Source organism: Botryllus schlosseri, chromosome 15 (assembly GCF_051294905.1).
Source record: "Botryllus schlosseri isolate E-star chromosome 15, Bs_hap1, whole genome shotgun sequence".
NCBI classification, from domain to species: domain Eukaryota; kingdom Metazoa; phylum Chordata; class Ascidiacea; order Stolidobranchia; family Styelidae; genus Botryllus; species Botryllus schlosseri.
The window spans coordinates 4,362,051-4,389,786 of NC_137250.1; the positions used below are offsets into that span (position 1 = coordinate 4,362,051).

The window sequence follows — 27,736 nt, forward strand, 5'->3', positions numbered from 1 at the left end:
TGCAGCGTTTTCGCTCATGATGTTGTGTGATTGCGGATCAGGCTCACAGCAGACAGTCACTAAATATCCACAATCGTAATACAGAACATTTTGAGCAAACTTTTATAAAAAATCAAATGAAATTTTTTAGATTGATAAGGTGAGTGATCGTTTAGTGTTGATTTTTTTTTATGCTGTCAGCGTCACGCATAGAGCGGCCCGCAGTTGCAATGCAATAAATTTCAACCAAAGATGTTATAATGAAGTGAAAATTGTAATATATGAAAAAGGTTCACAGTGCAGGACCTACGAAGGTTCGTTTGTGAACGTGAACCTCTAAATTTCTGAGGCTCACCTTCACACACAGAACGCGAACGTGAACCTCCCGCTCACATCATCCCTAATTAATAGCTAATAGCTACTGTTTGTTTATCTACTGCTATTTGTGAATGACTAATTTTGCTAACTTTACCGTCAAAATTGAATGTGCACGCGCACACTGCACATATTACCTTGAAATGCGGGAGACGTGCAATGTGACGGCAACGATTCAAGCTCCGACTCCGAATCCACAAGTAATCGTAAATAGGTACGCTACACCTGCCTGTAGCCATATTGTACATGTAGCCAACAACGCAGATACAATTTCCCACCGTCCGGTCAATTGTGTATGACCTTAACCATGCGTTTAATGTTTTTAATGAACAATTAGCCTTTTTTTATTCGAAAAGGAAACGCGTTGATGTCACAAGAGCTTTAGGCATCTAGCAACTTGCCACCTGTGAGTAATTTTGAGGGCAAAGCCAGGCCGTCGACCTGACCAGAAATGCTATGATATTCAAACGGGCATTATATGAAAGTTACTGTTGCTGAGAATATCATTCTAGACCAGGGGTGTCAAACTCAAATTGCGTCGCGGGCAAGATTCAAGCCTTCAACCAGCCAACTGTTTCCAAAATGTTACTGCATGCTCTTGCTTTTCACTTGAATTCCTCAAAAGCATATAATAGATAAATACACGGATCATAGGGTTTTTAAAGTAGCTAGTCGCAACACTTTTATTTGCGAGCAATGGAATTGGCAAAACTACGATTATTGTTTAGTTGAATACAGTTCAGAACCGATAAAACAGTGGCGGTAACGACGATGTAAATTGACATATTCTATACTCCCTTTGATTTAACCGATATCTGGCGTTAGATCTGTATATAAAATGTGTATGTGAGAAATACAAGATATTTAATTGGAAACGCGGACGTTGTAATTTGGTTTATTATTATTATTACACCGTGAGTCCGGTTGCTCTGATGTTAGGCGTTCTATTGGGTCGAAACTAACACAGCAGTGCGATCGTAATGACCATAGATTTTCAATCATATATTTGCGCAACTAATATATTTTCCATCTAAACTGCATATAACGGTTCTGCATTGGCCTTTTCGCTTCTGTGAATTACTACTTCTTGCTCCATATTTGGATAAAACTCTGAAATTAGCGTGCACTTTTACCTTTCTTGAAATTGGATGTCAATTTCACAGACTTGTTGTTACTAGCGGTAACTAGAGTGAAACCACAGCGTCTTATCAGGTAGTTATAATGGGGCCTTTTAACATGGAAGTATTTCCTGCTAAAAATCTCAACATTTGTTACAAATGTGCTCGAAAATACAAGAATTTTTCAATCTACTCAGGATTGCTTGGCGGGCCAGATGAAATCGTCTAGCGGACCTTATGCGGCCCGCGGACCGTATGTTTGACACCCCTGTTCTAGACGGAGCACATGGGGCCTTGCTACTGTATTACGAATTCATAATGGTGAGGAGTAATCGCAGAGCAGCGAAAAATTGCGGTGTATATTTTGTCAAAAAACATTGTGTCTGGTATGAGTTGTGCCGCCTTCCGCGCAAAGGCGCGAATATTCAGTGCCTTTCCAATCCCAAACCGCAACATCACAGGATTTCGAGTACATAAAACCAGCAATTAGCGAGTTCATTCTAAACAAGAGATAAGCTAGCTTGTAATACCTCATTATCTCGCGGCACCCAAGAAAACTCCATATACCATTCCGGTCGAGAACCACTGCCATAGGCCAGCTCATTTACCATCAGCTATATCCAAAAGTAGGTCTATTGATTCCAAACCTCCTAATTACGCCCCACATTTATTTCAACTATTGTTTGCGAGTGGAGCATAAATTTTAATTTTATGTTCCAATGCCTCGTTAGGTCAAGGAGTCCAGAGACCGACCGAACTATTGACAACCAAACAAATACTTCAATTCTCTAATTCATGGATATGTGCAACTTATTACATATAAGTATATGTATACCATTGGTTCCCAGCGGGGGCGATTAGGCGGTCTAGGGGGGTGAAAATAACGAAGGGGGTGATAGGGGGGCGAAAACGGACGAAGGCAAGATAGGGGGCGAAAACAACGAAGGGGGCGATGGAGAGGCGATGGAGAAGCGATGGCGCGTTAAAACGACTATATATTGGAATCAGGACCGTAACTGCCGCACCTCAAATCCCCCAATTGGGGGTGGAAGCCCAAACTCGCAGGCTGCCCAAAATTATTGCGTGAATTAACATTAATTATACAGTAATTATTTAGAAATTCATGAAACTTTTTCAAAAAATTTTCGCCCTGTGCGCGATTTAATATTATCATGTATCTTGATTTCGGAATATCCGTCACCTAACAAAATTACGCATGATTTAAGGAAATGGGAGAATTTGGCGTCGGCCATTACTGCGCCACGACGCCCCAAGGCATATTAAGTTAGAGGCCATGTAACATGCGACTCCGAGAAGTGTGCCAGAACGATCAGCAGCGAGACGACCTTGGCCGAAAAGGAATGCCCTTGTGCCGACCGAAAACTTCGATAAATATACATATATGTTTAATTGTACATACGCACCTCAATGGCTGCCGTCGAATGTTCCTGTCCTGGCTACATTAACCTTACAGGACAAATGCCATCCCGCAAGGAAAAAATTATTTGCCAGTAAAGAAATACCAATTTGCAATCACGTGCGTCTTTTAGTTTGGTACGATTTGACGATTTCTATATCTTCTGACATAGCAGATATAGGAGGTCATGAAATAGCATCATGTAACGAAGTCAATATAAAAACGATTCCGCCGAAGATATTTAATGATTATTTAGGGGTTCTACCTTTCCAACACTCCACACTCAGCTCTACCGGTAAATCTGATTAGGTGAGCAGAAAAAGGATAAAAAAATTGATATCAATATATATGTTATTCCTGACCATATTGACCGATTCAAACATGAATTATATTAATTTGTCGCGCTTCGCGGGTTTAGGTGAAATACGGTGACCCGCAGAGGTGGTCAAAGTAGTCACCGTCGCTACTCAAGTAGAAGTAGAAGTAACGCCGGAATTTCTACTCAAGTAGAAGTAGGCGTGGTGGTTAACAAGTAAGTAAGTAAGTAGGTATTCTATTCTTATTTTTGCTCAAAAAGTTGTCAAGTAGAAGTAGAGGTAGTCTCAAATCATAACTACTTAAAAAGTAGTGTGAATAGGAAAAATCTACTTCAAGTACTTCTAAAAGTAGAAGTACTTCGTTACTGACCACCTCTGGTGACTCGTCAAACAGTACATGAAATAGGGTATAGCTGATATGTAGCGACAAAAAGCCCACTGGCTGAGGTGGGTCTGGGGTTTGGCTTATAACCCTATGGGACCGAAGACCAACGTTTGCGGGGGGGGGGCTGACGAAGTGCTGTTACGGTCCTGATTGGAGTCAAGTCGGAGGAATGACGTTTTTTTAGCCAACTCACGAAAATTACGCTGCAGAAGTGTAATTTCGAGGTCGAGTCGAATATTGACCTTTTTTTATTAGTCAGCTCGCCTGTGATCCCAGTTTCTATGCCAATTTTCGGTTCCCAATATTTGGGGGGCGATGATCGTTGTGGAGCTTCTAAAGGGGGCGATGGGTCGAAAAAGGTTGGGAACCACTGATTTATACCATGTCCCTCGTCTCAGTCTAAAGAAATATGCCTAAATACACCCATTTCAACAAAATATGATCACGTATCATTATTATTCGGGATTCAACGCATTTACTTACTTACTTACTTACTTACTTACTTACTTTACTTACAACGCATTTAAATACAGCTTCTAAAACAAATCAATATCGCAAGATAAGGAATCGTATTTTACGATATTATATCTGACTGTTTTTCGCATATATCGGCGAATAAGTAATTCAGTATACATGCCCCATACGAGTGTGAATATCACCAGTCACATGCAGACTACAATACAATATGCCTGATACCCGATGCCTGATACCAGATAGAATACGGTCATATACGCACCGATCGTCAGTACAATAAAATAATGTAAATGTCTCCAAACAGGTATAGTTGCTATCGTCCGCATAGCCACTAAAACAATAAGTATGAGGACAAATACCAGGGAGCTTGTTCTCTTTACGCATATATTCGCAACAATAAAATATACCGAGATAAATACCCCAAAGCTACAGGGAATGGCATCCTTCGCATATAGTCGCTACAATCTCACACTGATAAAATGGCCCGATATGCATACACGCGGCTAGTATCTTATGCGAAATGACAATCAAATAAATTTTAATGCCTCTTTGATGCATACAGTCACAGCAATCAATTATTCCGCAATAAAGTGCCATGATACGAAGTCGAATTGTGTCCACAGCATACTCACAATAAACTACTCAGGTTAAACGTCACGATACGCATAAGCAGTTTCTATCTCGAGCAATATAATAAGTAATCAGCTATAAAAACATACCGGCATAAGATATGCGGGTAGCCCGGGTGATTGCCAGTTGACGCAATTTAGTCAGTTGAAATGCATCAGGATAAAGTGTCCGGATGCACGGCGCACAATCAAGTCCCACGACTTCGCCTCGGCAAACCATGCGATTCGAAATTTCAAATCGCCATTGAACATGCCAAGATGAAATTAACGTATGTTTCTGAGTCGAGCCTTCGTTCTAAGATGAAGCAAGTAGTCCGATATCGTCTGTCGCAGCCGCAAGATGTTTGGAGACTAATTTCAGGCAATGTTCAAACCATAGCCATAATACAGCAGATTCACTTTGTAAAGCTCCTGGGAAACGCTGGCACCAGCACCGGGACACGCGAAGATGCGGTCCATGTTTCGCAGATTGACAATATTCTCGAAAACATGTTCCATAACATGCAGTCTCTTGTAAATTACAACCCTTTTCTGAAGAAACGTTACTTGGTCGCTCACAATTCTCGATCTTGAAAGGTTCCGTATCATATTCGTCATTTTTGGCACTCCATATGCCATCGCGATACGTTGCTCCTCTCCACCTGTCGCCACTAATCTACGCATCGATAGCTCGAGGTTTACGGTGGTCTGTAGAACGGTGTCTTCGTAGTCAGAATCGTCCGACAACTCTTCCTTGATAAAAATATCGCACCACACGTACGCATAGATGAACAATTTCAAGCGATGTTCCGTATTCCACAAATCCTTGATCTTTGCGCGTGCTGAAAGGCGACCTATTACGGTACAGCTGCGCAAGGCTTCTCGCAAATCCTGCAATGCTCGTTTACCTCGTCCGCGATTCAAACACAATTCGCATTCCGCTATTTTCACCCCATCATCGACAGAACAGTCTCGTTGAATCTCCAAGGGATTAGACAGAATTCGTGCTCTTTTTGCGTATCCAATCGCATCGAGAGGGCGCTGCAGTCGATCTGAGATAAATGGATATTACACTTCCGTGAATTAATATACGCGAATAGATAACATGATCTGCTTCGATATGCTTAATGATGCGCATAGTCTAAACTACCATGTATAAGCAATCGTCGCCCGGTCTACTAACAAGAATTGTGCGACACGTTGATTAATCAAAGAGCATAGCAGACATGGCATCGCTCATTTCAAAACGCAGTTTTCAAACACATTGTCTTCCTGATCTACGGCACGAAATGCCGCGGGCGTGACATTTACAATTATAAACTGGAATTACAAACAACGCCACCGCCGAATACCTTGACAATTGAGAAGTCGATAAGTATTCAAATTTCCGGAATCGGTGACAGTTACATTTGATTAATAGCAGTCATAATAAATTCTAAGCTACTTACGATGAATTGCGTTATCAATGGAGAGGCTTGGTCCGTCTGTTCCCTACCTCTCGTTTCAAGCTTTCATTTCGAACAATACGCACCAGTTTACAGAGAAAATACGGCGCACACGAGGAATCCTAAGTAGTGCGAGTTCGAATTACTGCTATCATGACGTAACGAATGTTCAATTGTGACGTAACACTTGATTGACAAGTATGATTCCATGGGAGTTGAGATGAAAAAATAGGGCCAATATGGCTCTTCGGACAAAATAGGTTCCCGACCACTGCTATGGAGCCATGCGTTTGCATGATATTTAAACGGAGAAACTATAATCCAAATTGGCCGTCAGATCGCCTCGAAGACGCCTCGGATTCGATCGCATCTAGTTATTTACACGATTCTGGCATGTTCCTAGTCATAACTGTAGTAAAATCGGGTGAAGATGTCTCAAGGAATTGAAAAACCTCTGTAATTTTGATTGAATTCCGGCAATGTGTACCGAATGTGGAATTATGAGGAAACTGTAGATACGCAACTTTTCAAATTACCTTAAGACTGAATGCCGAGGAAATTACCCAACGATTCGTAAGAGAACAAAAGCGATGCTGAATTTACCATTGATAAAACGTCGTTTACCTGGGGAGCATGGAATAGCTCGCATCCAAAATAATTAAGTCAACAAAGCTCTGAACTTGTTGAATTTTGCTATTAATAGTTCAATCAGTTGTTTATTTTCGGTGAATTCCGCTGGTAACCGGACGCCGACATAAATCAACCATTAAATAACTGCGTGTCTATATAGCCGCCGATTATACTGTATCTTATCGTATCCCGAAAACGCTACTTATAGATGATTCGTGACCTACAAATACTACTCGGATTCGCATAATTCATAGCGCACGTCAATTATTCCTAAGTAAGGAAACAGATATTATCTCAATCTAAAAAGAGTTTGAAATTGCTTCAACCAAATAATCGTGGCATCAGATGTAAAATTCTTACCGAGCAGAATTTGAACGGTGCGGCTGGTTTCCTCACTCTCCCAGGGCGGATTTATCCCATTACTTCGGTATATATCTGAAACTATCCTTCTGATTTTAGGTGCCGATATTTGTTCGACGATGTTGATTTTCGTATCAATCAATTTCGGGAGCGCATCTTCCAATATAGGTAATCCAAATTCAATGGCGATCTTTCGGTTCTGTCCACCCATCGACATCAGTTTTTCCGTCGTCACTGCCAGATAGTCAATATAAAGCGCAGTTGTCGAGTCGAATTTCGTAATTTCATCTGCTGATTTCGCCGATGCGAATAGATCCAACCATGCGCAAAGCAATGCCAGTGTTTGCACGTATTCATCTCTCAACCATAAGTCTGTGCAGTATGCAGTCAAGGAATCTTTATAAATAGGATTCTGCCCATGGCGTTGGCTCAGAACGGTCAAAAACTCTTTCAAATCAAGCCACAGCCGTGGCTCTCTTCCGTTGCCCAAACGTATGTCGATCTCCATCATTTTCAGCAAATAATAATATCGTGGCACTTCGGCGATTCCCGGATATCCTACCACTGGAAACGTCTCTTTCCTCTCTACTTGATGTTGTGGATCAGTCGTTTCTAGAGGCACATATTTGCACTCATACACACGCGGCCAGCAAGGTCATATTTTGCAGTCCGCGACCTGATTTGAAATTTCGCAAGAACGCTAAGTAAGGCATTTCGAAATGCTGAAATAGATTTCAGTTTAAACATATTGTTATTGTAGTTGTTCAAAGTAAGCTATTCTGATGTGCTCCATATCACTATTTCTCCCTAGATGATACGGCTTCGGAGATGGTATCTTTCCATGGAGCAAGAGTTTGCTGATATGAATGGGCATATTGCCTTGACGTGCAATGTAGGCATGGTGTGACCCTCTGAAAGGTTAAGGTTCATGTGAACGCGAAAATTTTTAAAAGGTTCTGTGTGAACGCGAACGTGAACCTCATGACCTCACGTGACGTCATTTTGCTAATTCCAATCCTATGTTTCTGTGAAATGATAGCCTATATTGATATACAGTGTACATTGTACACGATACCTAGCGACGACTCGGGCCACATAATGCAACAATGCTGAAGTGCATTTTGATTTTATATTTCTATTTACAATTTCTAATCTCCCGGGCGGCCCGGGCTCGACTCTGCGTCGGAAGTTTATCTGGGCTCCGCCTCTCCGCGTCGCCGTTATCACAGCCACTAAACGGCCCAGAACGGACCCGATAAAAGAACGCACTCATAGGAATGGTAAGAGCAAGACAACGCCGCAAAATAGCGATTACCATCGAAAGTACTGTGACATCGTGCTATAGGTCAAGGTGGATGCCAGATTAACAGATCGAAACTGGACTTCCGGCATGCTTCTATTTGTGTATTACAATGCATTGTGTATTATCGCATTGTACGTTGTATGGAAAGTATAAGCTCACGATTATTGATATCGAATATTATATTCGAACACACACGAACGGATTATTTCGAAATATCTTCAAATCTGGTTTGACTGGGATACCTAACTAGTTTTCTATTGGAACACAGCGGAAGATTTCAGATCCAGATTCATGCTCGTCTGAGAAACCTAGGGCAATGAGACCATCGCTGGCCTAATCAGAGATGTCAAGTCGCAAGCAGGCCTACGTTTAATTTATTGGAGAATGCTGCTCTTGGTTGGCTCTGTTTCTTTGAAGTAATTGTTACTCAAGATTTACACCAGTTCAGCCAACAATTGAAATTTCTTTGATTGGTACTTCTTTCAGAAGAACAATTTCAATACTCATTAAAGCAATCAAATGTCATTTCAGTTTTCAAGCATGTTCGACATAGTTATCAACTTAACACTATTATTGAGTAGAAATATATGGAAATAGTTCTAAACTCAGCGTCGATAACTATAGTCCGGGATTTGGCACTCGCACACATCGTAACCGTGTATTAGCAAAGCCGCGAACGGATTACCCTGTCGCACGAGTATCCACAGACTAGCATATAATTTACATAATCACGACATGAAATAATTCATAGTGATCGCATATGCAATACTCCCCACTGTTATACTACTTTTACACAATGAATTTAACTAATTCATTTCATAAAGCGACATACTTTACCGACAACCAAATACGCCGGGCTCCAACCTACTGTTATCTCCTTTGCATAATCGATTCATCAAATTCATTTCCCAAATCGACATAATTGACTGTACAAGATATATCGATCTGACACTACCAGGGGGTGGAGCTCGATGTCCAGATTTCCACAAAATGATACGATTGTTGATATACAATGTTCTTTCCAATTCTCTACTAGTTGCTGACGATTACCCCTGACGAGTGCATGTCAGCCGATAATTTTCGGGTTCATTTCAATATGAATATACTATTCAATTGTATATTGAAGTTCTGTACCTCCAAGAAGCTCTTTGCATATCACAGGGGAAAATATATTTTTTTAAACATTTCGGAGTCACCGTGATTGACCTTACTCATCCATTTTCCCCACAATCCCCTGCAAAACGTCTTTAAACAGCAAAATGTTTTTATCAGTTGGCTATTAGCAATTTAGGAATTAAAACGAGTCTGTACAGTAGGATATTTCTTCTCAGACGGCCTTGCTGTTGATGTGAGCTCTGGAGTTTTACTAGTAATGGAGCGAAACTGTGCCTCGTGATTTTCCGATTAAAAAAATACAAATTATGTTGTCAACTATTTTGGGGCTTTGCGGACCCCCTGAAAACGCCTTGCTGAGAACCACTGCTCTAATATCATAAGTTTATTTTCGTTCATCATTTCTGTTCGCATAAAGATAATTGTAATAGTGTCCATAGCGCAAAACTGAGTAAATCAACATCTTCGACCGCTATAGCCTCACAATCCAAAGTATTACCGATCAAAAATATCGATGCGGGCCGATGCCGCGTTCTGTTCAACAGTTCTGGGTTGGGCATTTCAAACCATCTTTATCAAGGTTCTGACGAGCAGGCCGGGAAGGCCTCCGAGAGTACAAGGCGGTAGAGGTTCTGCAAGCTAGCGTTCGAAGTTGTGTGGTATTCACATGTATTCTCGATTTTCAGCTAATCTAATGCCGCCAATTTTGTATTTATGGTTCTAAATCACGTCAGTCATATTTCCACAAAAAAAAATAACCTCAATTAGTAGGCTATATGAAATTCACTTGATAAAGAATCGATGCGCTCGGGAACAGTGACATCCAATATATTTAATAATCAATATCGTTGATGACACTATATTTTCGCCGTATCTGAAATCATAGCTTCGATAGCTGTACGCATACTCATCACGAGAAAAAAACTTTCACGTGATTTGAATACGCCCACGGGCATCACGTAAAAAATAACTAACCAGTCGTTTCCAATCTGTGAGAGTTCGAGCTGGTGTTTTCCCAGCTATTGACGTTGCCACCCACGTCAACGTTTTCTATCGGCGTACGCGTGCGTGGAAATTCCTCGGATATCGTCATGTTGCTTCCAGCAATTTCCATGTCTACGGAATAAAAATTCATTGACTATGAATGAATATAATATTTCATACACAGTCATCAGATCCACTCGCGGAAAATTCACGAACTTTCCATGAAATTGTATTCATATTATCGCTGTTGTTGTTTGTGATATTCATGGTGTTTTTCGACTGCAATAGTCATTCACACCAGGCTGATATTCTTTATTTTGATTCCGTAGCTGTCGACCTGTAGCACGTGTCATTACTAAGGCAAGTTTTTGAAACTTTTTTACAGCTTCCGGTAGCTTCCTAAATACTCGGAAGTTATGTGGTATTGTGTTTTAAGTTAATGGAGGAATCTTATATTGCAATTTTCTGCAACTTTTCTCCATTTTTTCATGCAACATTTTGTAACTTTCACGAATTTTCATGCTACTGTTTGAAACTTTTTGCATGTTTTTCCTATTTTTAATGCAATTAACTTTTTACTGGAAATATTCGCTACTGTATGCAAATAGTTCACTTGATTATATCACTGTCGTTTAAATTTGAGATCCCTTCTGATTTGACGTACATTCTGGTTAAAATGCCGAAAATTATATTTGCACTGGGTCAATTTTTTCAGGCTATTGATTTTGTTGAAGTCGCCAATTTTGAGTTTTGTTACAATGCTTTGCATACGGATCGATTCGAGTATCTCATTCTCTAACAATGTCAAGGAACTTGTCCATAGATTCAACTTTTTACCGCAACTTTTGAGAAAAATAAATTCAACTTTCTCCGTATTTAACTACAACAAAAACTTACCCTAGTCATTACTACTCTTTTTGACAGACCGCTTACGCGGATCAGTTGGTGTGGAGGAGCCTAGATAAACCTCAAACACTTCGTAAGGGGTACTGGAGTCGACCTCCATCGGACTCGAACCCGCAACCTATTGGTGTTGCAGCTGTGGATCACACCACGAACACTATTTCTCCTCACATATTAACGTTATTACTTCAAATATTTCATTCCCTAAGACCTATATAATTTGCGTTGTGTATATTGCAGAATACCACAGATTTCATCACTTCTACTAAAGTCCAGTGAATTATCCGAAATATGGCACGGGTGATTCCATCGCTATTTACCTGTTATAAACACTCTATTCACAAACACACACCCTTTCCATAAAACCCCGGTTAATAACCACCGCCCTGCGATGCAAGGAAAGTGCCTTCGTTTCATATAGCCTATGTCTAGTACAGAGCGCTAACGATGAGAAGTCGTTTATATACTCGGCGTCTAATGACCTAACGAATAATGTACAGTTGAAATGTCGAAATCCATGCAAGAGCGCTGAAATTCCCTGAACGTGCGACGGCTGTAATGTAATCTCTTATCTTATCGGTCACATTTCCACTCGAGCAACGGCTATTGCATTTTCACAACCTCTATTTCAGACGCCCGAAAGCAATTGTTAGGGAAAGTAAAACACTAACCGTTGATCTTTTTTCAGTTCATTCAATATTTCACGTTCAATTCAGCTGCTACCCCTAACGTTCCTTCTGCGAACAGACATACAATTCCAATGAAATTTTATTTGTCAAGTTGAGGATAACGGAAGGGAGTATATATATAGCCAAGCAATTATGCGACTGCGATAAAATATGTCATGCAGCGTATGATGGCTCACACATTCACGCAGCGTTGCGGCCCTCGAATCATGTCAGTATGTGGGTCCCATTGAGGCTCGGAATCCCGTTAATCGACTCGGCGGTTACGTTAATTAACACTTGTTATTATTCATATATAATCATCCATTAGGAAGTGAAAGCTGTGAACCAAAAGCGTCGGCATCCTATTTTTAATGGTTATGATAATAAGTAGTATTGCTATCCAGGGCCGTAACAGCACTTCGTCAGGCCCCCCAAAATAACTTTGGTCTTGGGCCCCCCATCGGGTTATAGACCGAACTTCTGCCCCCCCCCCCAACCTCCGGCGATACCCTGTTTACCGCTGTTCATCATTTTCGTTAGGAGTTTGTTTAGTTAACCAGCTTTTGTCGCCTAAGCGCGCGAAGCGCGGGGAATTTCTAGAATTCATGACTGAATCGGTCAGTATAATCGGGAATTGCATATATATTGTTATCAATTTTTATCTTCTCTCTGCTCACGTAATCAGATTTGCCGGTAGAGCTGAGTGAGGTGTGTTTGAAAAGGTAGGACCACTCAATAATAATTAAACATCTTCGGGCGTATACCCGTTAGCAGGAACGAAACAGCACCTCGTCAGGCCCCCAAAAACGTGGGTCTTGGGCTCCCATAGGGTGATGAAACGACATCTCCATCACGTTGTTCGCGTTTGTCACGAAATCATCTGTACTGTATTGTGAGTCAGCGCGAAGCGCGAAAATTTTCGATAATTTATGATAAAATCGGTCAATGAGATCGGCAATTGCATATATATTATGCTATCAATTTATTGTCCTCTTTACTCGCGTAATAAGATTTACCGGTAGAGCTGAGTGAAGTGTCTTGAAAACGGGAGGGCCCGTAAATAATAATTAAACATCTTCGGGCGGGCGGACCCGTTGATATGACTTCGTTACATGATGTTATTTCGTGACTTCCAGTCTGCTATATCAAAAAATATAGAATCGCCCTAACGAAGGCTTCTAAAGTAAGAGACGCACATGATTTCAAATTGGTGTTTCTTCACTGGCATCAAATTTTTCCCAGCGGGATGGTATTTGTCTTGTGAGGTTCAGATTGCAAAGACAGAAACATTCGGCGCCAGTCATTTAGGCGCCTATGGACAATTAAACCTAAATGTATTTTGTATATATAACGAAGTCTTCGGTCAGCATAAGGGCATATACCTTTTCGGCCAAGGTTTTCGCGCTGCCGATCGTTCTGGCACACTTTTAGGAGTCGCATGTTACATGGCTTAAAACTTGATTGTATGTCTTGGTGGGTCGTGGCGCGGTAAGGGCCCTATACCCAATAATAAAGATAAATGGGTACATGAATTGGAAAATATTGCATAAATTTTCAAAAAATACTCTATTACTTATGCTAATTCACGAAATAATTTTGGGCCCCCGTCGAGCTCGCCCCCCTCCCCCAATTGGAGGGTTTGGGGTGCGGCAGTTAATGTGCTCTTGCTATCTGTGTCTATGCCGGTAATTTTCTCGCGTACAGCGAATATACTATTGAGCAATAATGAATCGAATGTATATCACCGTCGGGCATTGTCTAGTCGACCTTCGTCCGAATCTGATCATTAAATCGATCGTACTGACCGGCTCTCAAGACGTGTTTCCTCATCCTCGAAATAGTATTACGTGCATTGTAGATATTTTAACATTTGACGCACTGTATACGAAAGTTTCCGAGTATACTGTGATCCCGCGGATTTCAATATTTATCGATCGTCGAAACCATTTCAAAGAGATAAATTGTTCGTGTCACCCCAACACTGGATCAAGTCAATGGGTTTTCAGCATTTGAAAGAACGCAATAAAACAGCGCCGAATAAGTTGTATACCATAACGTATGAACGGTGCGTACCGCTGAAAGGTTCCGGTTCATGTGAACGCAAATCATTTTGAAAGGTTATGTGTGGACGCAAACGTGAACCTATGACGTCCTATGACGTATGCGTGACGCCATATTGTCATTTCTAACCCTACATTTTCGTGAAATAATATACAGATGTACATCATAACTAGCGTCGATTCAAGCCATATCATGCCACAATTATGAAGTACATGCTGACTTTTTAATGGTCACCTAATGTATCAACAACTGGAACAATCAAATGCTATAATAATTCCACAAGTCAACATCTTCCGTCGCTTTCCAAACAATTTCGATGAGGACTCCCGTATAGGCCGGACAAAAGTACTCATAAGAGTGAAACACCGGTTTCGATACTTGTGCCGGATATTATCTCAAAAACAAGTTGTTCAGCAGCCAACACCCTAATCGGACGGATTTCAAATCAAGGTATTGATGCCGTACGCCTGATAGATTTTTACATCAGATATCGATACAGTCTTTATATCAATTTCGTAAGTATAGTTGGTTAATTGACTAGGCACAACTCGCTGACTTCACACATGTATCGTATTTCGTCCTTGCTATGGCTGTGTGATTGCGGGCAAAGCTCACAGCAGTGAGTCGCTAAAGATTCACAAACGTCAAGCTGAACATTGCGAGCAAACTTTCGAGCGAATAACTTTTTAAATTGGCAAGGTGTATGCTCGTGTGGGGCTGAATTTCTTCTCATGCTGCCAATCCCATGCCGAGAGTGATCCGAAGTTTAAATGCAAAGGTATCATGACGTGAATAATTGTAATACATGAAAAAGGTTCACAGTGCAGAACCTATCAAGGCTCGTTTTTGGCGTGAACCTTGAGATTTCATAGGTTCACACGCAGAACGCGACCATCAACCTCACGTTCGCACCATCCCTATTCTAACGTATGTAAACAATTGTATTTGTTTTGACTTCCGCAAAACATTTGTGCCGACTTTACTTTTGCAACAATGATGCATTAACTCTTATCAGAAGAAACGTCACTCTTCCAAAATCATTATACGTCTATCTTCAGAAAAAAGTCTTTGCGTGGAAGTTTTACAGAGATATCGCTTGCAACATCTGTATTATAACCGGGTCTGCAGAAAGCAACTGCTAATACCTGTGAAACGCGAAAGATGGTCCGTTCGCAAACTCAGGTATTATAATGAATGGTCAGAGATAGCAGATCCTAATTCCTACTTATGTTGACTATAAAATATATTTATTATTAATAATAAATAAATACGGTTTGTTTGTCCACCGCTCTTCGTGAATGACTATGACTAATCTTGCTAACTTTACCGTCAAAATTGAACGTGCACATCACACCTGGAAACGCGGGAGACGTGCAATGTGACGGCAACGATTCGAGCTCCGACTCTGAATCCACAAGTTATTGTTAATACGTCTGCTACATGAATTGATAGGTGCCTGTGGTAATATTTCACATGCAGCCAACTACGCTGATACAATTTTCCACTGACTGGTCAATGTCTATAACCTTAACCATATGATTAATATTTTTAATGGATATTTAGCTTTTTTATTTCAACGGGAAACGCGCTGATTTCACAAGAGCTTGAGGTACACATAACATAACAACTTGCCGCCTGCGAGTAATTATGAGGGCAAAGCCAAACCACCGACCCGTCCCGCAACGAAATGATGTTCAAACCGGCATTATATGAAAGTCACCGCCGCTTTTATTGTGGAAATGACAATATCATTCTAGAGACAGAGCACCAGAGGTCATGTTACTGTATTACGAAATCGTCATGGCTACGGTTAATCGCAGAGCAGTAAAAAAAATGCGGTGTCTATTGCGTCATAGAATATTGTGTCTGGTATGTGTTGCGCCGTGTTCCGGTGCCTTTTTGACGTATATTACGGAGAGATGCAAAATCGCGAATAGGCAGTGAACCGTGCGTTTCCAATCACAAACCGCAACATCACCGGATTTCGAGTACTTAAAATCAGCACCCAACGAGTTTATGCTAAACAAAAGTAATAGGCTAGCAACCAATACCTCATTATCTCGCGGCACCCTTGAGATCTCCCAGGGATTTCTAAAAGTTTTAGAAATCCCTGGAGATCTCCATATACCATTCCGTACGAGAACCATCTGCTATAGGCCGACTCATTTACCATCAGAGGAATAAGAAAGTAGGCCTATTGATTTCTTTCTAACCTCTTTATTACGCACCAAATATATTCGAACTCTGTTTTGCGAGCGTAGCATGAGTTTATACTTTTCTGCTCCAATGCCTGGTTAGGTCAAGGAGTCCAGACGCCGACCGTATTGTTGATCTATTCCAGGGGTTCTCAACTTCCCTTGTATGACGGGCCGCATTTTAACAGCAAAAGACGCTGCGGGCCGCAGAACAATATTATCATGTATTTGTGGGCTACTATTAAATTTAAGCTACTGTAGCCTATTTACCAGTCGTATACGGGCATTTAGTATATTTTTATGCATTGTAAAGTATTAATGGACAGCGTTCGTAAGTTTGCAGCTGCTGCTTGTCGTGAGAATATGTAGGCCTATCTTCTAGCGGCGTAAGTAAATCTTTTCATGGAGCGTGCTTTGCATTCGTTGCCAAGTCGGTATATGCAACTTCAAACGCTACCACCAGAGAACCGACCTCTCTGTTTCAATGCGTGAGCGAGCAAGTATAAATTACGGTAACTTTTGCGTTACAGAGGCCATTATCGCATTGAGCTCTGAGCGGAACGAGAAGAAGTCTGGCGTTCGGGGCAATTTCTGAGCAAACCAATCACCCCTTATCATTTCCTTCTATACCAGGGCTCTGCACCAATAGGTACAGAATCCCGCTTTGTCAAGTTGATATTTTTAGCTGGTTCCCTCCCCACGTTTGTCCGGCCAGCATTTCCTCTGCATATATTATGCAAAGTTGGTGGATTCATCCGAGGCTGGGTTAAAGTAGTCTACAGTAGTTAAGTAGATCGGTCGCGAGCGGCTAATTTTTGCATGGGGTTCTTATGGGTGGGGTCGCATGCTAACGCGAAACCGGGGGTGGCATGCTAACGTTTTCGTCTTATGGCGGGGGTGGCATGCTAACGTTTTCGGGTATAGGCTCCGGTCGCATGATAGCGTTACAGAGATAGGGATCGGCCGCATGCTAACGTTTTCGGGTATAGGCGGCGGCGGCATGCTAACGTGAAAACTGGTGGTGGCATGGTTACCTTTTCAGGTATACGCATCTCTCACACGGTGACTCTTCTAGGTATAGCCATCTCTCTCGCGGTGCCTCGAAAACTCGTGTTGACAGGTCGTACTTGTGGGTATAGGCCTCTCTCGACCGGTGTTGAATATGTATCAAGTAAATAGTCATGTGAATGAATCTTTGTTAATGTGTATATCGTGAAAACTCGTGGTCATGACTGGCCTTTTTTACCATAGGTGGTGACGGTGATTCACCTGTCGTGTATTCTCACGGGATCTGTGCTGACTCGCCATGTGTTCTTATGGGTGCGGTCGCATGCGACTATTGCGTCTTATGGCGGAGGTGACGAGCGACTCTTATTTCTTACGGCGGGGGTCGCATGCGGCTATTGCGTCTTATGGGTGCGGTCGTGATTCGTACTTTCGGTATAGACTGCAGGCGACATGTCGTACTTTCAGCAGAAAGGGTGTGAAATAGTTTGCTAAGTCTAGGAATCACTTGCAAGGTAATATTTTGGTATTTAGTTTACCACAGAGCCGGCGTAGACGGTGATTCGAATATCAACAATAACAACGGTCACAAATTAACACTTCAAATAGCTGTGAAATAGTTTGCAAAACCCCGCGATCACTGACAAGATAATGTCTCGGACATAACCATCTTTCACGACTTGGTGTCATAACCATACCGATCGCTCACGCGGTGGAATTTTAGTAATCAGTTTGTCACAGAACTTGATTTCGCTGGTAAGATTTAACAAGTAACGAATAACAGACCGCCCGTGTCGGTAACTTGAATAGCGACAAATTGTCACTTATTTCCGCTCTAACCCTAATCCTCTGTGAAGTGAACGCTTATTCAAAAGGGTGTGATATAATTTTAAAATCCGACGACCACTCACCGGATAATGCTTCAGACATAGCAATCCCTCATGCCCGCTCACAAGGTAATATTTCGGTAATTAGTTTGTCACAGAACCGTCGCAGGCGGTGATTCGAAAACCGACAATTTGTCACTCGCCCGCGATCGCTATATGTTTCACGCCTCCAGAATAGTGGCTGACTTTAGTTGTGCGATAAGATCCATGAAAATATTCAATCAATGTGTCAATTTGTCAACTTGAAATGAAACTCACTATACACAAATCAAGTTGATTCGTATCTGAATGTTTTAAATCGGTACAACTCTAATCCTTTGACAAATCCTATTAACGCGATCTGTTGAATCGAACGTAACCTGAATATTACTGACGCCAACATTCACCCGCATCGGATCATTCACACATTCCGCGCCGCTGTTTTCACACTTATAGAATCAATACCAACTATAACTCAACAAGAATCAAGAATCACAAGTATGTGCATTACACAGTTATTGTCTTTATTAACTTGAAATCAAACACTTAACAAAAACACGCAACTAATCATTTGGCAACTCTAGCATTACCAAAAAATTCCAGTATTGTTGATTGAAAATCCTTAAGTCATTATTATCAAAAATGTTATAGTACCGCATCGGAATCCATTCGCGGGATGTACTAAAGGTAAATCCAAATAATCCAGAATGAAATATTTGGACTTTGACATTGCGCGAATAGAAATAGGTTTGACAAACATGACTACCAACTTTCACCCAGTCACATTTCAAGATTATACTTTGAAACAATCCTTGAAACTGACAACTCTATTCATGACTCCGTTTCCGTTTGTAAAATAGAGTTTCAGAAATACTAACGCGATATTTTAATGTGTTACTACACACAATAGAATCAGTCAATGAAATACCACCTGTTGTAAATATTTCTAACTTGACAACCACTTGTGCATACCGTGATCAAGTTGCGACGCAACGAGTTAAATCGGGATATTTCAATCTATTTGTCGAAACCTTGAACAAACTATCAGGTTATTTTTTTGTTGTAATCGAGTGAACGGAAATAGTATTACGTCTCAACATTTTAACATCTTTCCATACACAAAAGAGTAAAATACAAAAAAACCTTGTCAAGTCAATCCGTTTGTAACTTACCCAACCAAAGCAAAAAGTATCCTTATGAAAAGTAGACAAGACTACGTGAGTAATCACCACAATCCAAAATCCATAGCAAGTTCGGCTGTATTCATAGTCCACCAACTCGTATTTTTATTCCACTGTAAAAGTCGTTACTATTCCGCAAGACAAAGAAATTACTATGTGGTATATTTTGTAAGACGAAAGTAATTACTTCTCAGTGTCGGCGACTTGAGATTAACATAATATGTTTGAGTATACGAGATTTGACAGTCTGACCATCGTAGTTGAGAATTCATTTTTTACAATCGAACACAGGTGTTATATCAAAAGTTATCATACTGTAAACATAAGGATTGACACATTTTACGTATGTAATAGTTGATCACGACTTGATTATTAAATTATTCGCGTTAATTAGACCCGGCGTTGTGTTGAAAGTTATGACAGTAACAAACTTTTCGGAAACGTTGTTATTAACATATTGATTTGTAAAACTATACTTGTCTGAAATGTTCTTGATTTGAAAGATATTCCGTGTTGGTACAAATCACTCTGCGTATTGCGGATATCAGAAAATATTTTACAAATGTAATTGTTTCCAGTACCCAAGACTAAAGATGAAACAACAATTTCGTTTGCTGATTAACAACCGATACAATACTTTATCATCATAATCCGCGGTGAGAATTGAAACACTTTCGCGCATTACTCGGTGTCAAGATATCACACTAGGTGAATTGACATACCACCGCTTGAATAATACCTAATCCGTTCGCACCATTTCACATACTTTGATCATTACAAAAGTAAATTGTTATATGTTTGTTAGATGCATCCAATTCAGTTAGAAATGTCTGGTGCACAACAATCGTAATATCAAAAAAGTACTTGCTACACTGTTATTTGCTAAACGTGTTTTGCATTGTTGTTCATTTGTAGTATTGATTGAAATTGTTCTTGAACCCTCAAATAATAATTCCTGACATGAAACCAAGCCGCTGAAAGTCGGTACCATCACGAAGATACAATATGTACGATGTTTGTCAAATGTGTCCTACCTGGCCAACAGAAAACAATTTTCACTCACTCGAAATGAAACCAATGTGATGGTCTCCATTCGATATTTTGTTTGTGTCAAATACTTTGCAATGAACACATTTGCGTGGTTGAGCTTTACATCATCAAGCTGTTATTTGTAAATCAAGATTTCGGTAAACTTGTAAATGTATCGTTTAACTAACCGACATTTAGTGATTGGGGAACATACCAGACGATACACATCCATCTCCGAAATACTGCATTGATCTTAATTTCCATCATCGTGATAATCGAAGTACATTTCTTTCGAATTCGTAACAACCGACTATGACATGATAAATTTTTGACAAGTTATGCTTAGAAGATTGGTTGCATATCGCGAAAAAATAATATACCACTCATATTGATACTGTTACTCCATTGATCGATATTTTCAAACGAGTAAAATTTATTACTTGAGTTTCCCCGCTTAATGTAAATGCAAACTCAGCCGTCTTTTAACATCACAAAGACATTGATAAGAAGTAGGCAATCAAACACAACACTTTGTACGACACTAATTATTGGTCCACACATCTCATTTCATACTAAGTGTATACGAAAGATATTCATGACACATGAAAATATTCCCATGCTACAAACCTGTACAATGATTGGTGGTGCTTTCAAACTGTTTCGATATCACAAGAACTTTATTGTCTGAATGGGTGGTAATGTATCTTAATAATCAAATAGTTCAACACAGAACTAGTACGAACAGAAACATCAGAGTTGTTTACACAAAAGTTTGTATGTGCACAGTATGCGAATACCATGTGTAAGTCCAGCACAATTGCGGTATCCATCCGAATTTAGTTAACACAAATTTATTACAACGAGCCACGTAAACTTTCCTGAAAGAAAAGCATACTCACTTCCAGAGGGTTATGTCAACGCCATAGCAGTAAATCAGCTACTCCAACAAGAAAGTACATATGTTTTCTAGTCACGGTCCTTACATCTTTCACATAGATCAATCTACTTTGCTAACGAAAAGTGCTGAGTCATCACATGATTGCCCGCACAACAAAACAGCTAGAAGATATTATCATACAAAAATATTCCTAACCCTTTGCGCACCAGTGACAAATCATACAACAAACATTTTTTGTGAGTCGAATTGTTGTTCAGTGTCAAGTCTACCTGTTGAAACGTACATTAAAACGACACAGTCACAATTCAATTAAAACCACGAATCTATTTTCATTTCGTCACATATAGAAAAATAAATTTTCTTTCCCCAACACATACTTGTAACCAATCGCTTTCATTAAACACACAACTCCCTAAAAGTATTTACTTTCTACAACATAGACATTCCGATGTAGTCAAGAAATATTTTTATTAATCAAAATCATCGATTTCTGTTCACGGCGTTAGTGTGTGCATGTCATACCTGTGGGCCCCGTATTAAAATGGACACGACACGACCGAATGTAAGGGGGTAGAAGTCTATCACATCGATTTACATGTGGTCTTCGCTACGGTTTCAAAAAACGAATCATCCATTTTGCATTGATCGAGACCGAGCGAACCAGTTACATGTATTCGCGGTAATGATTTTGCTCGTCATATGCGAATGATAGGATTGCTACTCCGACAAATCAACATACAACAATCTTCTGACGATCATAATAGCAATTTCATTTTCCACCCCTTCGTAACTGTATACGCACGAAAAGTATATTGTACAACTCGGTAACTACGTTTAACAAGACCAATCACACTACCAGTGTTGAACACAAGATACCTACCCAAGTCAAAATATCATACTGGTTCGGACAACTGACGTTTACCTGTGTAAAATTATCATTTTCACTTGGAGGTCCACCGTTACCTAACTAAAATACCATTGTCCTTTGGGGATTTATCGTTTACCCAGTGTAACAAACCCCTTTTCACTTGGAAATATATTTTTACCCTGGATAACAAACCCCTTTTCACTTGGAAATATATTTTTTCTCTGGGTAACAAACCTTTTTCACTTGGAAATATATTTTTTCTCTGGGTAACAAACCTTTTTCACTTGGAAATATATTTTTTCTCTGGTTAACAAACCTTTTTCACTTGGAAATATATTTTTCCCTGAACAACAAACCATTTTCACTGACCAACAAACCATTTTCACTTGGAAATAAACTTTTACCTAGAGTAACTAACCATTTTCTTATGGAAATATATTTTTGACTCGAGCAACAATACATTTTCACTTGGTCATCTAGCTTTTCCTAGAGTAACAAAAACCATTTTCATTTTGAAATCTGACAAACACACCTGGCAATTTGGTATTTGTTGTATTGACGATAGTTTGAAATAGATTACAACGAACAGTGACGGAAATATACACGGACTACCGGTTTCAGAGTATACCCCCCATCAGTCGTATCACATCAATATCATCGGTTAACCACATACAATATGTTCTTGTACACCGAAATGCATGTTTTGGAAAATTGGACAATAGGCTTCGATAGTTCTGTGATGTCCGGGTTCGTGCTTTGGATTTTCCAGAGTCAAAATGTCTGAATAAAACACCTCCTTGACGATGGTTGGTATGTGGATAACGGTGTTCGGAAAACGGTTGGATTTATGTCACCCATCGCGATAACAACTCCAGGTCGAGTTTTCCCCCCGCGTGTTTACTATATTGTGTCTTTATTGGTCATGTATGTCTCGACATTCAGTTTGAAATCGGAAACCCTGATAAAGTATGTAACCGGATCCGGATATCAACTGTGAATCGATAAACCAATGAACAATATTCAAAGTAAACATGTTACACCCTGTGTTTCCACGAAAAAATACCATCCAGACATACGTCGCGCTTGTTTGCCCACACCAGTATACGCGCAAATGGAGGTGTGTGACATTGCATGCAATGTGTTGGTATACAAACATCGATCCACAGACATTATCATAGCCGGTAGTTTTGATGTAGATCGAATGTCACCCGATAACAATACCAATAAGCCACATTGCAATGACTCTGAGTCGATCTGAAGCGTGACATACAGACACACAAACATCGAACCGTAACATGGGTTATTCGCACGACGGTGAAAGTGAACTATACAGCATATACCAATAGAGCGTTCACAGTCGAATATGCGAACCACGCACAATCACATACCCTGGTTTTTGTTGGATATGTACGAAACCAATAAATCGATACATTTCTGTTCCTTCTACGTCAATAATACAAGCGTCATTCCAATGCATCGTTCGAATGTAAGGTTCGTCGGGTGTAAAATCCATGTCAAATAACACCAAAGTGTGCTTTCCGTGTTTTATTATTTCCACCGACGCTTCTTGTCTGTGCCGTAACACTATGGTGCGGGGAGTTGAAAAACGGCGGATTGTGAAACCGATTGACATGACCAACAGAATCGACGTCAATAGCCTTGTGACGATGTCTTTTCAAAATGATACCGATCTCTTGTGGCGATGACCGTTTCGAAATGTCACCGGACGAACTGAATCCTTACGATGATGTGTTTTATGATTGCGTGTGAAATCGCGAGGTAGTGTTCTATTGTGGTGTACGATTGCAGTCTTCATTCCACAGAAACACACCTTATTGGATCACAGTATCAGTCCGAGATTTGCATATCCAAGCGGTGGTATGTCAATTCACCTAGTGTGATATCTTGACACCGAGTAATGCGCGAAAGTGTTTCAATTCTCACCGCGGATTATGATGATAAAGTATTGTATCGGTTGTTAATCAGCAAACGAAATTGTTGTTTCATCTTTAGTCTTGGGTACTGGAAACAATTACATTTGTAAAATATTTTCTGATATCCGCAATACGCAGAGTGATTTGTACCAACACGGAATATCTTTCAAATCAAGAACATTTCAGACAAGTATAGTTTTACAAATCAATATGTTAATAACAACGTTTCCGAAAAGTTTGTTACTGTCATAACTTTCAACACAACGCCGGGTCTAATTAACGCGAATAATTTAATAATCAAGTCGTGATCAACTATTACATACGTAAAATGTGTCAATCCTTATGTTTACAGTATGATAACTTTTGATATAACACCTGTGTTCGATTGTAAGAAATGAATTCTCAACTACGATGGTCAGACTGTCAAATCTCGTATACTCAAACATATTATATTAATCTCAAGTCGCCGACACTGAGAAGTAATTACTTTCGTCTTACAAAATATACCACATAGTAATTTCTTTGTCTTGCGGAATAGTAACGACTTTTACAGTGGAATAAAAATACGAGTTGGTGGACTATGAATACAGCTGAACTTGCTATGGATTTTGGATTGTGGTGATTACTCACGTAGTCTTGTCTACTTTTCATAAGGATACTTTTTGCTTTGGTTGGGTAAGTTACAAACGGATTGACTTGACAAGGTTTTTTTGTATTTTACTCTTTTGTGTATGGAAAGATGTTAAAATGTTGAGACGTAATCCTATTTCCGTTCACTCGATTACAACAAAAAAATAACCTGATAGTTTGTTCAAGGTTTCGACAAATAGATTGAAATATCCCGATTTAACTCGTCGCGTCGCAACTTGATCACGGTATGCACAAGTGGTTGTCAAGTTAGAAATATTTACAACAGGTGGTATTTCATTGACTGATTCTATTGTGTGTAGTAACACATTAAAATATCGCGATAGTATTTCGGAAACTCTATTTTACAAACGGAAACGGAGTCATGAATGGAGTTGTCAGTTTCAAGGATTGTTTCAAAGTATAATCTTGAAATGTGACTGGGTGAAAGTTGGTAGTCATGTTTGTCAAACCTATTTCTATTCGCGCAATGTCAAAGTCCAAATATTTCATTCTGGATTATTTGGATTTACCTTTAGTACATCCCGCGAATGGATTCCGATGCGGTACTATAACATTTTTGATAATAATGACTCAAGGATTTTCAATCAACAATACTGGAATTTTTTGGTAATGCTAGAGTTGCCAAATGATTAGTTGCGTGTTTTTGTTAAGTGTTTGATTTCAAGTTAATAAAGACAATAACTGTGTAATGCACATACTTGTGATTCTTGATTCTTGTTGAGTTATAGTTGGTATTGATTCTATAAGTGTGAAAACAGCGGCGCGGAATGTGTGAATGATCCGATGCGGGTGAATGTTGGCGTCAGTAATATTCAGGTTACGTTCGATTCAACAGATCGCGTTAATAGGATTTGTCAAAGGATTAGAGTTGTACCGATTTAAAACATTCAGATACGAATCAACTTGATTTGTGTATAGTGAGTTTCATTTCAAGTTGACAAATTGACACATTGATTGAATATTTTCATGGATCTTATCGCGCAACTAAAGTCAGCCACTATTCTGGAGGCATGAAACATATAGCGATCGCGGGCGAGTGACAAATTGTCGGTTTTCGAATCACCGCCTGCGACGGTTCTGTGACAAACTAATTACCGAAATATTACCTTGTGAGCGGGCATGAGGGATTGCTATGTCTGAAGCATTATCCGGTGAGTGGTCGTCGGATTTTAAAATTATATCACACCCTTTTGAATAAGCGTTCACTTCACAGAGGATTAGGGTTAGAGCGGAAATAAGTGACAATTTGTCGCTATTCAAGTTACCGACACGGGCGGTCTGTTATTCGTTACTTGTTAAATCTTACCAGCGAAATCAAGTTCTGTGACAAACTGATTACTAAAATTTCACCGCGTGAGCGATCGGTATGGTTATGACACCAAGTCGTGAAAGATGGTTATGTCCGAGACATTATCTTGTCAGTGATCGCGGGGTTTTGCAAATATTTCACACCTTTTTGAATAAGCGTTAACTTCACAAAGGATTACGGCTAGAATAGAAATAAGTGACAATTTGTTGGTATTCAAGACTCGCCGGTGGTGTATCTGTTATTCGACACTTATTACACTTATCATGAAATTAGAGTGAGAACATAAAGCATCAAGTTGTTGTTTTCGAATTTTGATGTCGAGGTGATAAATTTACGCATTCAATTACAATTCAACTTCGGTTGTGTATTGAGTGGTAGATTGATATGCCGGAAGTGGTATCTTGTGAGCGATCGTAGGCTTTTACAAATATTTCACATCTTTTTGAAGTGTTAGTTTGCGAACGCGACTATTGTTGATATTTGAATCACCGTCTGTCGCACGCACTGCGTAAATCCTCACAACAAGCCACGTTTCCGTTTGTGCGGTTATTGTTGGTGACTCGTACATATTCAACACCGCGCGAGAGATGCCTATACTCGAAAGTACGAATCACCGCCGCGCCCATAAGAACACATGGCGAATCACCAACACAACCTATACGCGAAAGTACGGCATGCGAAAGTACGATGTGCGAGAGATGCCTACACCCGAAAGTACGATATGCCGACGCACCCATAAGAACACATGGCACCTCACCACCCCCGCCATAAGAGATAAGGGTCACCTCACCACCCCGCGTTTTCAGGCACCTCACCACCCCGCCCATAAGAGATAAGGGTCACCTCACCACCCCCGCCATAAGACACAATGGCACCTCACCACCCCCGCCATAAGAGATAAGGGTCACCTCACCACCCCCGGTTTTCAGGCACCTCACCACCCCGCCCATAAGAACCCCATGCAAAAATTAGCCGTTCGCGACCGATCTACTTAACTACTGTCTACACGGCAACGTGTTTCAGAACTTGCGATAAAAGATCGACTGGCATTGATGTTACTCGTCTCGTCACGATTGAATCATATGCGACTGTATCTTAGAAATTTGTCAGGTGATGTTGTCCTTGCTGCTAAGTACAGGAAACAGCAAATATTCGCACATCATGTTAAGGTTTTATTGAAATCACACCTTCTATAGCAGATTTCTTGGTTTAGCCATATTCCAAGCAATTTTGAACGATGCGTCTGTAACGTAGTCGGCAATCTCAACAACCGTTCGCAGTGAGTCAAACACTGTTTAAAAGTTTAGGCCTACTAAATAGCAGGATTCTCACGAATCCGAGTCCAGCCGAATACCGATTCAAAACAATAACAATCTGAAGTCGAGCATATATCAAGAAACACCCCATTAAAGCAGTGGTTATCAAACTCTTTTAGATACGCCCCTTTTTATAGGGAAAAATTTCGAGCCCCCTAACGCCATATAGCAACCTTATGACAACCTTATAAAAACCTTACGTAATATATGCAACCTTATGCTAGCAATACAAACGGCTAGTTTGATGGCATGGAAGGTTATGGCTGGTGATGAGAGAATTCTCAAATATGAAACCAGACTATACAGTGAAATAACAATGAATTGGAGATAAATTGCGCGCAGCG

General features: G+C 40.2%; 1 long non-coding RNA gene across 1 annotated transcript in view; it reads right to left on the bottom strand.

Moving 5' to 3' along the window:
* Positions 1–26,149: 26,149 nt before the first annotated feature.
* The window catches only part of LOC145457955 (uncharacterized), a 186,368-nt gene continuing 184,781 nt past the window's right edge, over positions 26,150–27,736 (bottom strand). Inside the window, exon 2 of the long non-coding RNA XR_013921018.1 lies at positions 26,150–26,635. This is a non-coding gene — a long non-coding RNA (uncharacterized LOC145457955). The remainder of the gene's footprint in view (positions 26,636–27,736) is intronic.